This window comes from Ornithorhynchus anatinus, chromosome X1, assembly GCF_004115215.2.
Source record: "Ornithorhynchus anatinus isolate Pmale09 chromosome X1, mOrnAna1.pri.v4, whole genome shotgun sequence".
NCBI classification, from domain to species: domain Eukaryota; kingdom Metazoa; phylum Chordata; class Mammalia; order Monotremata; family Ornithorhynchidae; genus Ornithorhynchus; species Ornithorhynchus anatinus.
Window position 1 is genome coordinate 16288365 of NC_041749.1, and position 15470 is coordinate 16303834.

General features: G+C 50.3%; 2 non-coding genes across 2 annotated transcripts; both read left to right on the top strand.

The window, feature by feature from the left end:
• The first annotated feature begins 10146 nt into the window (after positions 1–10146).
• MIR206 (microRNA mir-206) lies at positions 10147–10268 on the top strand. Its single transcript, NR_034738.1, has one exon. It is a non-coding gene; the product is annotated as a microRNA mir-206 (primary transcript).
• Positions 10269–14764: 4496 nt separating this feature from the next.
• On the top strand, positions 14765–14862 carry MIR133B (microRNA mir-133b). The gene has a single exon (NR_034739.1). It is a non-coding gene; the product is annotated as a microRNA mir-133b (primary transcript).
• Positions 14863–15470: the final 608 nt, after the last annotated feature.

The following is a 15470-nucleotide window of genomic DNA, read 5'->3' on the forward strand; positions in this document are numbered from 1 at the left end:
AGGACTGGGAATATCGGGAGTGACCCTGAGCGGTATCAATTTTAAGGGGAACGGGTTTAAGGAGGAATTTGACAAAAAAAAGGGACTGTGTCTGTTTTATTGTTGTGTTGAAACTCTCCCGAGCGCTTTGTACAGTGCTCTGCACATGGTAAGGACTCGATAAATACGATCGATTGAAGAAAAGTGAACCCAGTGTTTTCAGGTTCTGCCTCTCTCTGGACCCCAGGAAAAGAGCATGCTAACAATGACCCCTTGACTAGAGAAAGGAGAGGGCAAAGGAAGGATGTTCCCTTCGGCGGGCGGGACAGCTGAAGAGGTGAAATTGCACAGCTCTCCGAGACCCGTCACTGCAGTGATTGAGGTGGACAGGAGGGGTGGAAACGGCCGAGGTTTGTAAAAGACACAGACAGGTGGGGGACCGGCTCGGGGGGTGGGAAAGGGTGTTGGGGGGGATACAAAAACGAGGTTCGCCGGTCTTTTTGGAGCAGAGACCCTGAGGTAGAAGGGAGGAAGCAAGCTGGAGTGCTATGCGGTGCAGAGAACCACAAGAAAAGCGGAATGTGGAGAGAGAGAGAGGGGTCAGGGAGCTCTATCGAGCCAAAGGTGATGTTAGGAAGACAGGCAGAAGGACAGACAGACAAATTAAAAAATGAGAGGGCACCAGGACGGGACCCAACGGCGTATTAGGAGGTAGATGGAATCGAGACTATAGATGATTTAAATAGCAAGAGAACTGGATAAGATGAGAGAAATAACAAATGGCAAAGTAGACAGGGAAGACAAGACAGATTAATGATTTATAAACCCAAGGGAAGACAGAGTGCAAGAATTATTTATAAAGACAAAGGGGGGGGAGGGAGGAGAGAGAGAAACAGAGTGAGAGAGAGGAGGGAGGGAGGACTGGTCTGAGTAATGTGTAAACCCTAGTAGGGGAGAGGTTGGGAAGGAATTTGGGAAGGAAGAGTAACTGCTGTTAGGGGAAGACATTTAGGAAAACAGCAACTAGGAGGTTGAGAGGGGAAAGTAAGTCCGGGCCTTGAAAAAGGATATCGGATCTGTGATGCCAGAAAGACCAAGGGAAATGTGTTGCAAACATCCAAAATCAAAAAAAAAAAAAAGAAAGAAAGAAAAAAAAATCTATGCAGGAGATGGAAAGGGTGAGAACAGGAAGGGGAAAACCCAAAGGAGATTCTGGCTCAGAAACCTTTTTAACTCACTGCAAAAAATCTTCAAGACCCTAAACTAGGCCAGTGCGCTGACTAACATTTCTGAGCTCACCAGCTGCTGTCTCCTTGAGAGAATTCTTACGGAAAGGCAGAGAAATCCAAGCCAACAACTCCTGTTCTCTCTGGAAAACAAAACAAAGAAGCGTGTTCCAAACACCTTGAAGGGCACCTGCGATCTTCCGGGGATATAAGCAACGGCTCCTAAGGTAATTTCTTGAGATTTTCCAATGGGACTCTAAACAGATCCTTCTCCTCTAATTGTCCTCTGGTGTTTCCTTCCTTTGGCCTTCTGCCTTTTTCTTAAGGGCCCGAGGTGCTTTGGCATTGACACTGAAGCTGGGATCTTACTGCCTTTCCCAATGCGCGGGTCAAATCTGTCTCCAGCTGGTTTCTAAGCTAAGTCCCTGAGGGTCCTCACCACCGTTACAGCGGCTTGACCGAGAGACATTCTAACAGCAGAGCTTTAAATGGGAAAAACGAGAGAGAGGATTCTTCTCCTTCTGCGGTGTCCATCTGTGGGGAAATGCGATGGTTATGGGAATTGTGCCAAAAAACCCTTCAGTGAATGCCAGGGGTGGCTGAGAGAGGGAAAGGGGTGAGGGGTGATGGGGGAAGGGGGCGGGAATAAGACACTCTAAACCTAGCAGGAAGATTAAACTGTAGAGGAAACTGAGTGCCAAAGAGAGAGATTTAGCGGTGACTTGGAGCCTCTGTAGAGCTTGTTTGTTTTTTCTTAGGGGAGGAGCTTAAGACAGAAGGGCGGGCTGGGCAGACCCCAGATGGGAGAGGAATTTGATTTGCATTTAAAGTCGCTCCCCCTCAAAAAGATCCATTTTGCAAATGGGATCTTTGCAGATCGACTATCCCCCTCTAAGGCGGCACACCATCGCTCCCCTTAAAACAGGCAGGGACCCAACAGGCACAGACATGTCAGTGCCCTCGTGGTTTTCCTGTCCTGAGTTAGAGGCAGGAAGAGACCCAGAGATCTCCCCCTCTGGAGAAGCAGCATGGCGTAGTAGCTAGGGCACGGGCCTGGGAGTCAGAAGGTCAGGGGTTCTAATCCCAGCTCAGTCACTTGTCTCTTCTGTGACCATGGGCAACTCACTTCACTTTTCTAGGCCTCAGTTACCTCATCTGGAAAATGGGGATTGAGAATGTAAACCCCACGTGGGACAGGGATTGGGTCTGACCTTGCATTTACCCCAGTGCTTAGTACAGTGCCTGGCACAAAGTAAGCGCTAAAGAAATACTGTAATTACCATTATTATTATTTTTATGCCGGATTGTACAGCGTAGTGGGCTGCCATGCAAGCAACCTACCATCGAATCTCCACTGACTCATATGTGACCTTGAGCCTACCTCTTGCTCATTCCGAGCTGGATGCATCCCTTGTGGAAAAATAATAACCCCTAGCAGATGCAGTAAATGTGGAACGGTCACTGTGTTCCCAGAGGCTAGCCGGGGCAGCTCCTATCACATCTGGTTGTCAGATGAGGAAAGTGAGGCCCCCAATTGCTCAGAAGGCCACAACCGCCTGCCTTCTTTCTCCCCCTGGACTATATTGCCAATCGCTCCCCTCACTAGCTTGCCAATCAGGAGACTCAAGGCTCCAGGAGATTTTTTTATTTTGTTTTTTAATGGTATTTGTTAAGCACTTATTATGTGCCAGGCTCTGTACTAAGTGCTGGGGCAGATACAAATGAATCAGATTGGACACAGTCCATGTCCCACATAGAGCTCACGGTCTAAATCCCCATTTTACAGGTAAGTGTACTGAGGCACAGAGAAGTCAAATGACTTCCCCAAGGTCATACAGCAGATGAGTGGAGGAGCTGCGATGAGAACCCACGTCCTTCTGACTTCCAGGAGGTGGCTCGGTGAGAAACAGGGGTTTCGGGATTGTGAAAATCGAAACATCCTCATTTCCCAGGTCTAGAGGCATGGCTTCTGGAGGGCTGGGAAACCATCCTCTCTTGGTGCCTTTTTGAAGGGCAAAATCCCCCAGATTTACCAGGGGAGGGCCCACCCAAGACCTCCCCGACCAGGATTCCCGGCCAGGATTCCTGGCGCGGTGCCCTGTGGTTTGTGACGTTATTGGCCACACTCTCCCAGGCCCCTGGAAATGGTCTTCATTCCCGAGGTCAGCCCGGGAGCTCATGTTGAAACACTCATTGCTGTGGGGGACCCCAAAATAGGGGGCCATCAGGCCCGGACCGCAGCCCCAACCCTTCCAGCACCATCCCACCCTAGGTCCAGGGGAAAGGTCAGAAAGCCATGAAGAGGCATCGTGTGGCCTAGTGGAAAGAACATGAATCTGGGCACCGGGGAACTTGTGTTCTTAATCCCAGCTCAGCCACTCTCCTCCTGTGTGACCTTGGGCAAGTCACTTAACTTGTGCCCAGTACCTCAGTTTCCTCATCTGTAAAATGGGGAGTCAGTCGTCTTCTCCCTCCTACTTAGGCTTTGGAGCCCGTGAGGGACAGGGACTGGATACAGCACAGACCTAGGAGTCAGAAGGTCATGGGTTCTAATCCCAGATCAGCCACTTGTCTGCCGTGTGACTTTGGGCAAATCAGTTTTCTTCTCTTGGCCTCAGTACCCTCGTCTGCAAAGTGGGGATCGAGACCGTGATCCCCACACAGGACAGGGACTGTGTCCAATCTGATTTGCTTATATTCACCCCAGCGCTTAGTACAGACCCCGGCACCTACCAAGTGTTTAACAAATACCACAGTTATTACTGTGACAAGACATGATCCCTGCCTTTATAGAGTGTGCTTTCTAATGGAGGAGACAGACACTTACAGCTCGGATCCTGGAACTATCCTGTGGGGCCCGGGCCGTAAAAATAAGAATTATACCAATGGACCTAAGTAAATATGCCCGCTCACCCCTAAAAATAGAAAGCTTTTCCGGCAGACTCCCAGGAAAACCTGTGCCCAAGACACGTCAACAAGCGAGACATAGAATTTGGCCTTAACTTCCTAATCTACTTAGCTCCGGACAAGTATTTGAACACTCAGCCCCCTGGAACCTTGAGACAAGGAAAACTGCAGGGCTGTGGGATGGGTTAATTTTTTTTCCCCAACTAGACCATCAAGGAAACCAGCTACGTAGTCAAAGGGGGCATCAAGAGTGAAGGAATAGAAGTTTCAAGGCTAACGAGTTTCATTTCTCCTTCAAAGAGCAGCAGGGAGAATGTGTTGAGCCTCCTATTTCTTTGGGAAATGGGAAACTCAGAAATACAAACTGTACTAGACAGTAAGCTCATCTCTAGACTACAAGCTCATTATGGGCAGGGAACATTTCTACCAACTCCGACGTACTGTACTTTCCCAAGAACTCAGTACAGTGTTCTGCAACTGTAAGCACTTATTAAACACCATTTACTGATGCACAGTTTAAGCCACCATTTTCAGCGGCCAAGGGGTGCGATGGGAAAGGTGAAGGGAACCCGGCCCATGGATGCGAGGGAGTGTTTAGGTGTGAGCCCCATTTGAGACAGGGTCTGTGTCCGACCTGTTTATCCTGTCTCTATCCTAGTGCTCAATACAGTGTTCGACACATTAGACCCTTAACAAATACCATTATCATTATTATTAATAAAGTCGACCCTGGCAACCCTCCCACGTACCGAGTGGGACGCACTTGACATCCATTATACCAGGCACACCGCGCATCGGGATGATGTTACAGGAGGCATTTTGCAGAATAAGGAGATCTTGTGCAATCCTGGAGGCTTTCCCTGAAGTGATCCTTGAACCTTCTTCCACTTGCTCCATAGCCTTGAGGTCTCCTCCCAGAACAGGGTTAAATCTGGGGCAGGATCCGAACCGAAGACCTAGGGGGCAGGAGCTGCAGCGGAGGGACTCTCGGGGTCGAAACTTTTCAAATGGACACGAAAGTGACTGTTACCATATTGGAACTGGACGGAGGACATGCCAGCTGAAAAATAACTGTCTGGAATAAAGCCAGAGGCAGCCCACTTTAGGACAGGGAAAGAGAGTACAGGAATGCTGCTGTCTCATTTACCTCTCGGAGCAGACCCCAAGGGATTTCCCTGGGAATCCTTCAGGAGTGAATTCTCTCCCCTTTCTGATCCAGCAGAGTTTAAACTGACCAAATCCAGAAGAGGCCTAATCCCCAGATGGCCAGGTCTTCCGGCAATCTATTTAGGAAGGCAGTGTGGCCAAGTGGAAAGAGCACAGGATGGGGTTTGCACCCTTCAAGCACCTCGTCAGCCCCACAGCACTTCTGTACATATCTGTAAATCATTTTTTATGGAATTTGTTAAGTGCCTACTATGGGCCAGGTACTGTTCGAAGTGCTGGGGTAGATACAAAGTAATCAGGTTGGCCATAGTCTATGTCCCACATGGGGCTCACACGTTTATTCCCCGTTTTTTACACGTAAGGTAACTGAGGCCCAGAGAAGTGAAGTGACTTGCACAAGGTCACCCAGCAGACAAGTGGCAGAGTCGGGATTAGAACCCAGGTCCTTCTGACTCCTAAGCCATGCTGCTTCTCGTTTATTTCTATCAATGTCTGTCTCCCCCCTCTAGGCCGTAAAGCGCTTCCCTCAGACTATAAGCTGCTTGTGGTAGGGAATGTATCTACCTACTCTATTTTATTGTACTCTTCCAAGTGCGTAGGACAGTGCTCTGCATACAGCAAGCACTCAATAAATATGATTGATTGATGGACTGGGAATCAGGAGACCAGCTCTGCCACTGACAGAGTGTTGCCCTGGGCAACGATAGTAATAATAATGCCATTATTTTTGTTAGTATTATTATTATTATTATATTTAAGCACTTACTATCAAGCACTGAGCATTGAGGTGGTCAAACACAACCTCTGTCCCACATGGGGCTCACAGTCTAAGTAGGAAGGAGAACAGGTATGGAACCCCATTTTACAGACGAGGAAACTGAGCCACAGAGAAATTAAGTGACTTGCCCAAGGTCACACATCAGGCAAGTGGCAGAGCCGGGATTAGAACTCAGGTCCTCAGACTCCCAGGCCCGTGCTTTTTCCATTAGGCCCTGCTGGAAATCACTTATCCTCTCCGGGCATCGGTTTACTCATCTGTAAAATGGAGGTAGTCAATGAATCAGGTACGAGACTGCGAGTCCTGGGTAGAACAGAACTGTGTCTAATCACAAAATCTTGTAACTGCCCCAGTGCTTATCACACAGTAAGTGCTTTATAGATGCCATAATTATTATTACCATAGTTAAAGGGACACTCCTCTTCCTCTTCTCCCACTCCCTTCTGCATCACCCTGACTTGCTCCCCTTATTCATCCCCCCTCCCAGCCCCACAGCACTTATATCCATATCTGTCATTTATTTATTTACATTAATGTCTGCCTCCCCCTCTAGACTGTAAGCTCTTGTGGGCAGGAAATGTGTCTGTTCACTGTCAAATTATACTCTCCTAAGCACTTGGTTCAATGCTCTGCTCACAATAAGCGCTCAGTAAATACGATTGACCCACTACCTCAGGGAACTTCCTCCCCAACTTCAACCTCCATACCCAGGCTCAAAAATCACATCCGAATCTGAGATCTAGAAGCCGTTTCCAACTTCTTTGACAAATTCCTACTTAGTTGCAGCCTGATTTCCTTAGGCCCGGCCTAATTTCTTCCAGTCCCCTGCGTCTCGGGCCCACGCCCCTCTGAATGGCTGCAATAGGTAAAAATAACTTCTTGCTGCCAAAGGAGCTCTGTTAAAATCCTCCCCGTAAAAAGGGTGATTCTCGGCACCTGTGCCCCGGACTCTGTGTGCCAAGAGTTGAAAGTTCAAATCAATCAATCGTGTTTATTGAGCGCTTACTCTGTGCAGAGCATTGTACTGAGCTCTTGGGAGACCTTATTATAACAGACACAAGCTTACAGTCTAGAGGGGGAGACAGGCACTCGATCACCTTGCCCCCTCCTACCTCACCTCGCTACTCTCCTTCTACAACCCAGCCCGTACACTTCGCTCCTCTAATGCCAATCTTCTCACTGTGCCTTGATCTCGTCTATCTCCCCGCTGACCCCTCACCCACATCCTGCCTCTGGCCTGGAACTATACAACACATGCAACTAACCACCACACATACACACCCTTCGTTCTGCCGAAGAAATTGGATACAACAGTCCACGTTCTTCTCTTTCTTTGGCTCTTTCCCTTCCTTACCCGACAGGGACTCACTCCCTGTTTTTCTCTTCCAGTTCGAGTTTTCTCTTCCCTTCCCCAGCCCTGACCTCAACCATCCTTCCCAACACCACTCCTTCCCCTAACCGTGCAGAGAAAAGAGGATTTGGTTCAGTTACAGGCTTGTGGCAAATTAGCAAATACCCCAGGGTCCTTACATCTTCCCTCTACTTACCTCCAGCCTTAACTTCCCCCACAATTCAAAACCTTTTATGTGTTTTAAGGAGAATTCATGGCTTCTTCTTTTACATTTAAGCTATTAGTTTATGGATTTCCATAACCCATTCGAAGCCCAGTAACACTTGGAAATAAACTATTAAATAATCTTCTGTAAATCACCTTGCTGTGTGTCCATGGGCAAGCCCTGAATGGGACTCAGACATTCCCATAAATTCAGCAGGGGCTCAAGGTGGTAAATGAGTGTGGCTTCTCCAATCAATCAATCAATCAATCAATCAATCTGTATGACCTAGTGGAAAGAGCACGGGAGTCAGCGGACCTGGGTTCTGATTTCTCCTCTGCCACTTGTCTTCTGTGTGACCTTGGGCAAATCACTTAACCTCTCTATGCCTCTATTTCCTCATCTCTAATTGGGATTGCTAACACTTCCTCTCCCTATTACACGGGATTTTGCAAAGATAAAGCTTGATGTGAGCAGAAAATTTGTCTGCTAACTCTGTTGCCTCATACTCTCCCAAGTGTTTAGTACAGTGTTCTGCACATAAGTGCTCAATAAATACCACTGATTAATTGATTCATAAAATGAGATGAGTAACACGAACGCATTTTGAAAATAGAAATCGCTTTATAAATTCAAGATCTCCTTATCCCTGAGGCCCAAATGATGAAGAGATTTGCCTAATTTCCCCAGAGACTCTAAGTAAGAATAACCAATCTAAGTGTTGATTACGTCCTACTAAACTGTCAGTTCCTTAAGGGCAAGAATCTTTGTCTAAGGACTTTTTATTGTCCTCTCCGGAGCACTTAATACAAAGTTCCGCACACAATACGTTCTTGGTCAATACTATTGATTGATTATTTGAATCATAGATGGGAAAATGTTCACTGATGATCTCTAACTGATAGAGATGATGTGGCTACTGCTGAAATAACAGAATTTTATAGCCTTCCAGTAGCATTTTTTATAGTATTTACTAAGTGCTTACTATGTGTTAAACACTCTTTAAAGCATTGGGGTAGATATAAGTGAATTAGAATGGACACAATCCCCGTTCTGCTTGGGGCTCACAAATTGCTGAATTGTACTTTCCAAGCGCTTAGTACAGTGCCTTGCACACAGTAAGCGCTCAATAAAAACAATCGAATGAGTGAATGAATAAATGAGGGAGAACAGGAAAACAGGGGCACAGAGAAGTTAAGTCACTTGCCCAAGATTACACAGTAAGCCATTGGCAGAGCGGGGATTACAAACCAAGTTCTTTGATTCCCAGGCCCGTGTTCTTTCCACTAGGCCATGCTGCTTCTCTATTTGATAGTGGAGGATTCTGCATGTGAAATAAATGAAGATAATTAAGATGCAATAGGTGGGAATAGCCAACAGGAAACCCACAGAGCCTTCTAAATCCTCTGGCGGGTCTGAATCAGATACGCTTTCTCCGTTTCCCGGGCACATCTGACCTTCCACAGTATGGCCGACAATATCTCCCCGCCTCAGAAAAAGCCAAACTTCTCCCTCTGTTCAGCTTCCTCTAGTTGGCTGCGGGGGACACAATCCATGCCTCGAGGAAATATTGACCAGTAAGGTTGTCGATTATTTCGTTCAGCTTGGTTTTTCTGAACTGTCCCAAAGCAGCACAATTCAGGAAAGATGGTCCTGAGCTGGAAACCAGGAGAGTCTGAGTCAAATCCCACTGCTTTTCTTCTGTGATAACCTGCTGGGTGGCCTTGAGTCAGTTCCCTCGCTTTTGGCAGTGCAGTCTCTCCTTTGTAAGCTCCTTGAGGGCAGGGATCAAGTCTACCTACTCTATTTATTGTACACTCCCAAGTGCTTAGTACAGTGCGTGGTACACAGTAAACATTCGTTATATACCACCGATCGATTAGGAAGGAAGGGACAGCGGTTACAGGTGGCCTGCGAGAGGGTCCCAACGACACGGCCGAGAAGTACCCTGAGGTTCCTCTATTTAACAGCCTTTCTAACTGTGAACTGTGAACTCAAAGGGCTTTTACTTATTGCTCCCTCACTGCGTTCTGTGAGGCCCGGTTTATCCTCCCCCAATTTACAGAGTGGGAAATTGAGGCCAAGAGGAGCAAAAGGCCAGCCGGGATTTGGTCCTGGGACTCCAGCTCAAACTCTCTTCCCTGGACCATATCCCAGAGTGCCAATAACAATAACTGTGGTTATTGGTTAAGCGCGTACTGTGCTTGGCACACTGTACTAAACGCTGGGGTAGATATGAGATCGTCAAGTCCCACGTGGGGCTTACATTCTAACTAGGAGGGAGCACATATATTGAATCTCCATTTTGCAGATGAGGGAACTGAGGCTCAGAGAAACTGTGGCCTGCCCAAGGTCACAGAGCAGGCAAGTGGAGGGGCAGGATTAGAATCCTCCGCTCTTCCACCAGACCAGGCTGCTGCCCTAAAGTATTGCTGCTAGCAGAACCGTTTCCTTGAGGGAAAATTCACCGGTAAGGCTGACAAATAACTGCTCCGATTCCCTCCGTCGAGGCAGCAAAGCCAGCGAATCTCGCCTGAGGAGGCCGCCCCGGCCAACTGCTCTCCGAGACAACATGCTTCTTTATATCCCCATATGGATTACGCTGCTATGGAATGTAAGGAAGTGTGTGGTTTCGGGCCAGAGCCCTCCCGGCCGCCTCAGCTCCCCTCCCCGGCCGAAGACCCACGTGTAAGTTTGTTGTGGGAAGGGAATGTGTCTGTTTATTGGTGTACTGTCCTCTCCCAGCGCTTAGCAGAGTGCTCTGCACACAGTAAGAGCTCAATAAATACGATCGACTCACTGACTTGTTGTGGGCAGGGAAGGTGCGTGGTTCATTGGTGTATCGTACTCTCCCAAGCACTTAGTACAGGGTCCTGCATGCAGTAAGCGCTCCGTGAATACGATCGACTGACTGACTGACACATGGAGGTGGCGGAAAGCTGGGTGCCTGACCCTCGACGTCTCTTCCAAACGTTCAGACGAGGGCTGCCCCAGAAACCGGCGCTCTCCTTGGCAGCTGGGCCTGACGGGAAGATTGAGAGAGATTCATTCATTTGGGCCTCGCCACGCACAGCACGCCAAATCTCAGCCTGCGTCGTTCACAGGCTCCATCTCTGCTTATCTTCCCAGGCCCCGGCCTCCCTCTTGCCCTCGAAGAGGGAGCGGGAAAGGCTCCCATCTGACCGCACGCTTTCTCGGGAGAATGAGGACGTTAGTGGCCGATGGATGTCTTCCCACCACGTCCCTGAGGGAGCCTCCGCTTCAGCCTGGAAGAGAGGGTGTGGTTTGGGCGGGCAGGGTGGAGTCAGCATCTCTGGAGGCCTCTGTCCAGGTTCCCCATACCAGCATGGGGAGCTTCTCCTGTGCCCCAGACAACACACCGTAGAGGACGTTCTGCCAGGCCTCATTCATTAACAATGCTGGTATTTGTTTAGCGCTTACTACGTGCCGTGCACTGCTCTAAGCGCCGGGGTAGATACAGGGTCATCAGGTTGTCCCACGGGAGGCTCGCCGTTAATCCCCATTTTACAGATGAGGTCACTGAGGCCCAGAGAAGTGAAGTGACTCGCCCACAGTCACCCGGCAGCCAAGTGGCAGAGCCGGGATTCGAACCCATGACCTCCGACTGCGAAGCCCAGGCTCTTTCCACTAAGCCGCGCTGCTTCCCCATTCATTCAGTGGTATTTATGGAGCGCTTACTATGTGCAGAGCACTGCCCTCAGCGTTTGGAATGTACAATTCAGCAGCGGAGACAATCCCCGCCCATTGACGGGCTCACGGTCTAAATAATAATAATTTGGTATTTGTTAAGCGCTTACTATGTGCCAAGCGCGGTTCTAAGCGCCGGGTAGACACAAGGTAAACAGGCTGTCCCACGTGGGGCTCACAGTTTCCATCCCCCTTTTCCAGATGAGGTAACTGAGGCACAGAGAAGTGAAGTGACTTGCCCAAAGTCACACAGCTGACAAGTGGAGGAGCCGGGATTAGAACCCATGACCTCTAAAAACGGGGGAGACAGACGGCAAAGCAAAAGAGAAGAAACGAGACAACATGATCAAGATCAATAGAATCTAGGAGATATGCCGAGAGGGAGAAGCCAAGAGGGGCTCTGTCCTCCCCAGACCCACCTACACTAGTATCCTCCTAGCTATTAGCCTTTTAAAAAAGGGAAAATGTAGCTTACCACAGTTTACATTAGCTTTACTAATAATAACAATAATAACTGTGGTATTTGTTAAGCACTTACTACGTGCTCTGTTCTAAGTGCCGGGGTGAATACGAGCCAATACAAGCTCACGGTCTTAATCCCCATTTTACAGAAGCGGTAAATGAGGCACAGTGAAGTGACTTGCGCAAGGTCACACAGCAGACACGTGGAGGATCAGAACCCAGATCCTTCTGACTCTCAGGTCCATGTTCTACCCACCAGACAGCACTGTGAACTCACTTGACACAGGGAATGTATCTGGTCTGATTATAAGGATTATGCTACTCGTTAAGCACTTAGAAATTACCAAGCGCTGATCAAAGTGTTGGGGTAGATACAGATTAATTAGGTCGGACACAGTCCCTGTCCCATATGGGGCTCACATTCTAGATTAGGAGGGGGATTTAATCCCCAGTTTACAGATAAAGTACCTGAGGCACAGAGCAGTTAAGTGACTTGTCCAAGGTCACACAGCAGACAAGTGGCAGAGATGGAGTTAGAACCCAAGTCTCTGACTTCTAGGCCCGTCCTCTTTCCACCAAGCCACGCTGCTTCTAAGTTAAGATTACCTTCTATCTAACCCAGTGCTTGGCATGTAGTAAGTGCTTAACGAATACCTCGTTGCTTCTCATTATTTATTTATTCATCTGAATCTGCTATAGAGAGTGTTATATTGTATTTTCCCAAGCATTTAGCGCAGTGCTGTGCACACAGTACTAGTCGATTAGTACAGTCGATTAGACTGTAAGCCCGTCACTGGGCAGGGATCGTCTCTAGTTGTTGCCGAATTCGTGGCTCCGTGGAAAGAGCACGGGCTTTGGGGTCAGAGGTCATGAGTTCGGATCCCGGCTCGGCCCCTTGTCAGCTGTGTGACTTTGGGCAAGTCACTTCACTTCTCGGTGCCTCAGTTACCTCATCTGTAAAACGGGGATTAAAACTGTGAGCCCCACGTGGGGCGACCCGATTCCCCTGCGTCTACCCCAGCGCTTGGAACAGTGCTCGGCACACAGTAGGCGCTTAACAAATACCGACATTATTATTGTTATTATTACATTCCAAGTGCTTGGTACAGTGCTCGGCCCTTAGGAAGCGCTCAATAAATACTACTGAATGAATAAACACAGTAAGTGCTCACTCAATACAAGGGATTAACTAGAGTATATTCGTCAATTTACCGTATTCTCCGTTGGAATGTCCGCTCCTGGGGGCCAAGACGACTTGCTCATAGTTCTGTAGGTTCCCAAGCACCAAGTAGAGAGCACTGTCCTGATTCCATGGCCCATCCCCGCCAGTCTGTAAATTCACTGTGGGCAGGGGACGTATCTATTTATTGTCCTACTGTCCTCTCCCAAGCACTTAGTACAGCGCTCTGCGCGCGGGAAGCACTAAATAAATACGACGGGATGAATGAACGCACGCGAGGGGCAACACGAGGGAGCCCAGAACGATCATGACAAGAAAGCAAAGGGTTTGTGCGTGTGTGTGCGTTGGGGGAGGCGGGAAGGGGGTTTGATCCTAGAGCCCCAGGAGACGAAGAGCGGGGCAGAGGTAGAGGCGGAGGGGGAAGAGGTGGGTTGAGCGGTTCTAACTCTCTTCTAGACTGTAAGCTCCTTGCGGGCAGGGAATGTGTCTCTTTATTGTTATATCCTACTCTCCCAAGCGCTTATTACAGCGCTCCGCACACGGTAATCGATCAGTAAATACAACTGACTGACCGAGGAGGTGACGCCGAGCAGTGCCGACTGAGGGTTAATAACAATAATGTTGGTATTTGTTAAGCGCTTACTCTGTGCAGAGCACTGTGCTGAGCGCTGGGGTAGATACGGGGTCATCAGGTTGTCCCACGGGAGGCTCACCGTTAATCCCCATTTTACAGATGAGGTCACTGAGGCCCAGAGAAGCGAAGCGACTCGCCCACGGTCACCCGGCTGACAAGTGGCGGAGCCGGGAGTCGAACCCATGCCCCCCGACTCCGAAGCCCAGGCTCTTTCCACCGAGCCACGCTTCGGTGGGCGGGCGGGTCCCACCCGGGGGCTCAGTGATCTGGGCCAAGTCTCCGGGCTTCCCTGGACCGCCTTTTCCCCAGTCAGGAAGCGAGAGAGATGCTGTGGGGGTCTCCTAATGAGCCGGGGGGGGGGGGGGGGGGGGCCGCCAGGCAGTCTGGCTAATGACCAGCCCGGCATCTGGGGAGAGGCAGGTGGGCTCGCCAGGCATTCTGCGAGGGGCGGCCCAAGGGACCTCTCTGAGCTGGAGCTTAGTCAGCTCCCTAACGAGGACACGCATACGCCGTTGGGGTTGGCGGGTGGGGGGGGAACGACCCACCTGCTTGAGAAAAATGCTGCTTTTGTCCACGTTTCAGGCTGCCTGGGCTGCTTCCTGGATCTTTGAGAGGCAGCTGTCTCCCCCCCCCCCCCGCCCCACCCCCCCCAGGTACAGCTGGGGTTGGGGTGGAGAGGCCAGAGGGAGGGAAGGGAGCTGCGGGCACCTGATGGACAGCTGACGGGTGATCTCAGAGTGACCGAGGAGAAGGGGAGAGACAGATGCACTCTGGAGGGGGATTGTCTCTAGCAGAGCAGCTGATGACTGGTTTGGAGTGGCAGGGGGCGGGTCAGGGAGGGGACGAGGCCGCGATCCTGGATAGAGCACAGGCCCGGAGGTCAGAAGACCTGCGTTCTAATCCCGGCTCCGCCACGTGTCCGCCGCGTGACCTTGGGCAACTCACTTCACTTCGAAATGAGACCGTGAGCCCCATGCGGGACAGGGACTCTGGCCAATTTGACTCGCTTGTGTCCAGCTCGGTGCTTGACACGTAACACCAAGACCACGGTTTATTATCGTTATCGTGATTATTATCAATCGTGCCCCCTCTCTGCTCCGGGTCCGTTCCGGCGGCGGAGCTGAAGCCAGGCCGAGGGTCTCCGGGAGCTGCCCCTCCCGCTCGGCCCCGCGGCTGAACCCTGCTCTGGCTGGTCAAACGGAACCAAGTCCGTCTGCCTGAGAGGTTTGGTCCCCTTCAACCAGCTACAGCGGGGCCGACATCGTCCGAGCCGGCCGGGAACCCGGACTCGCCCTCCGCCGCTGCCCCGGTGCGGACGCAACCCCTGCCCCCAGCCGCAGGCCCCGGGACCTTGGAGGGGGAGGAGGACGACGACGACGAGGAGGCGAGGGGCTCTGGGTGAGGAAGGGGAGAGGAAGGTCTGCCCACCCCCCTCCCAACATACTGCGTAGTGGCTAGAGGACGGGCCTGAGAGTCGGAAGGTCAGGGGTTCTAATGCGGCTCCGCCACTCGTCCGCTGCTTGACCTCGGGCAGGTCGCTTCACTTCTCTGGGCCCGGTTACCTCATGTGGGGATTGAGACTGTGAGCCCCGGGTGGGACGGGGACTATGTCCAACCCTGTGTGCGGAGCACTGTACTAAGCGCTTGGGAAAGTACAGCACAGCAATAAAGAGGGACAATCCCTGCCCACCGCAAGCCCACAGTCTAGTAACGTGCTTACCAAATACCATAATCATCCTTACTGTCATTATTATTCTTACCGTTCTTCTTAATCCCACAGCCAAGACATCCCGAGTAATCCTACTTTGCAGAACTCCTAGCCCACACAGGGGCTGTGTCCGACCCGGTTACAGCGTATCCATCCCAACCCTTAGCG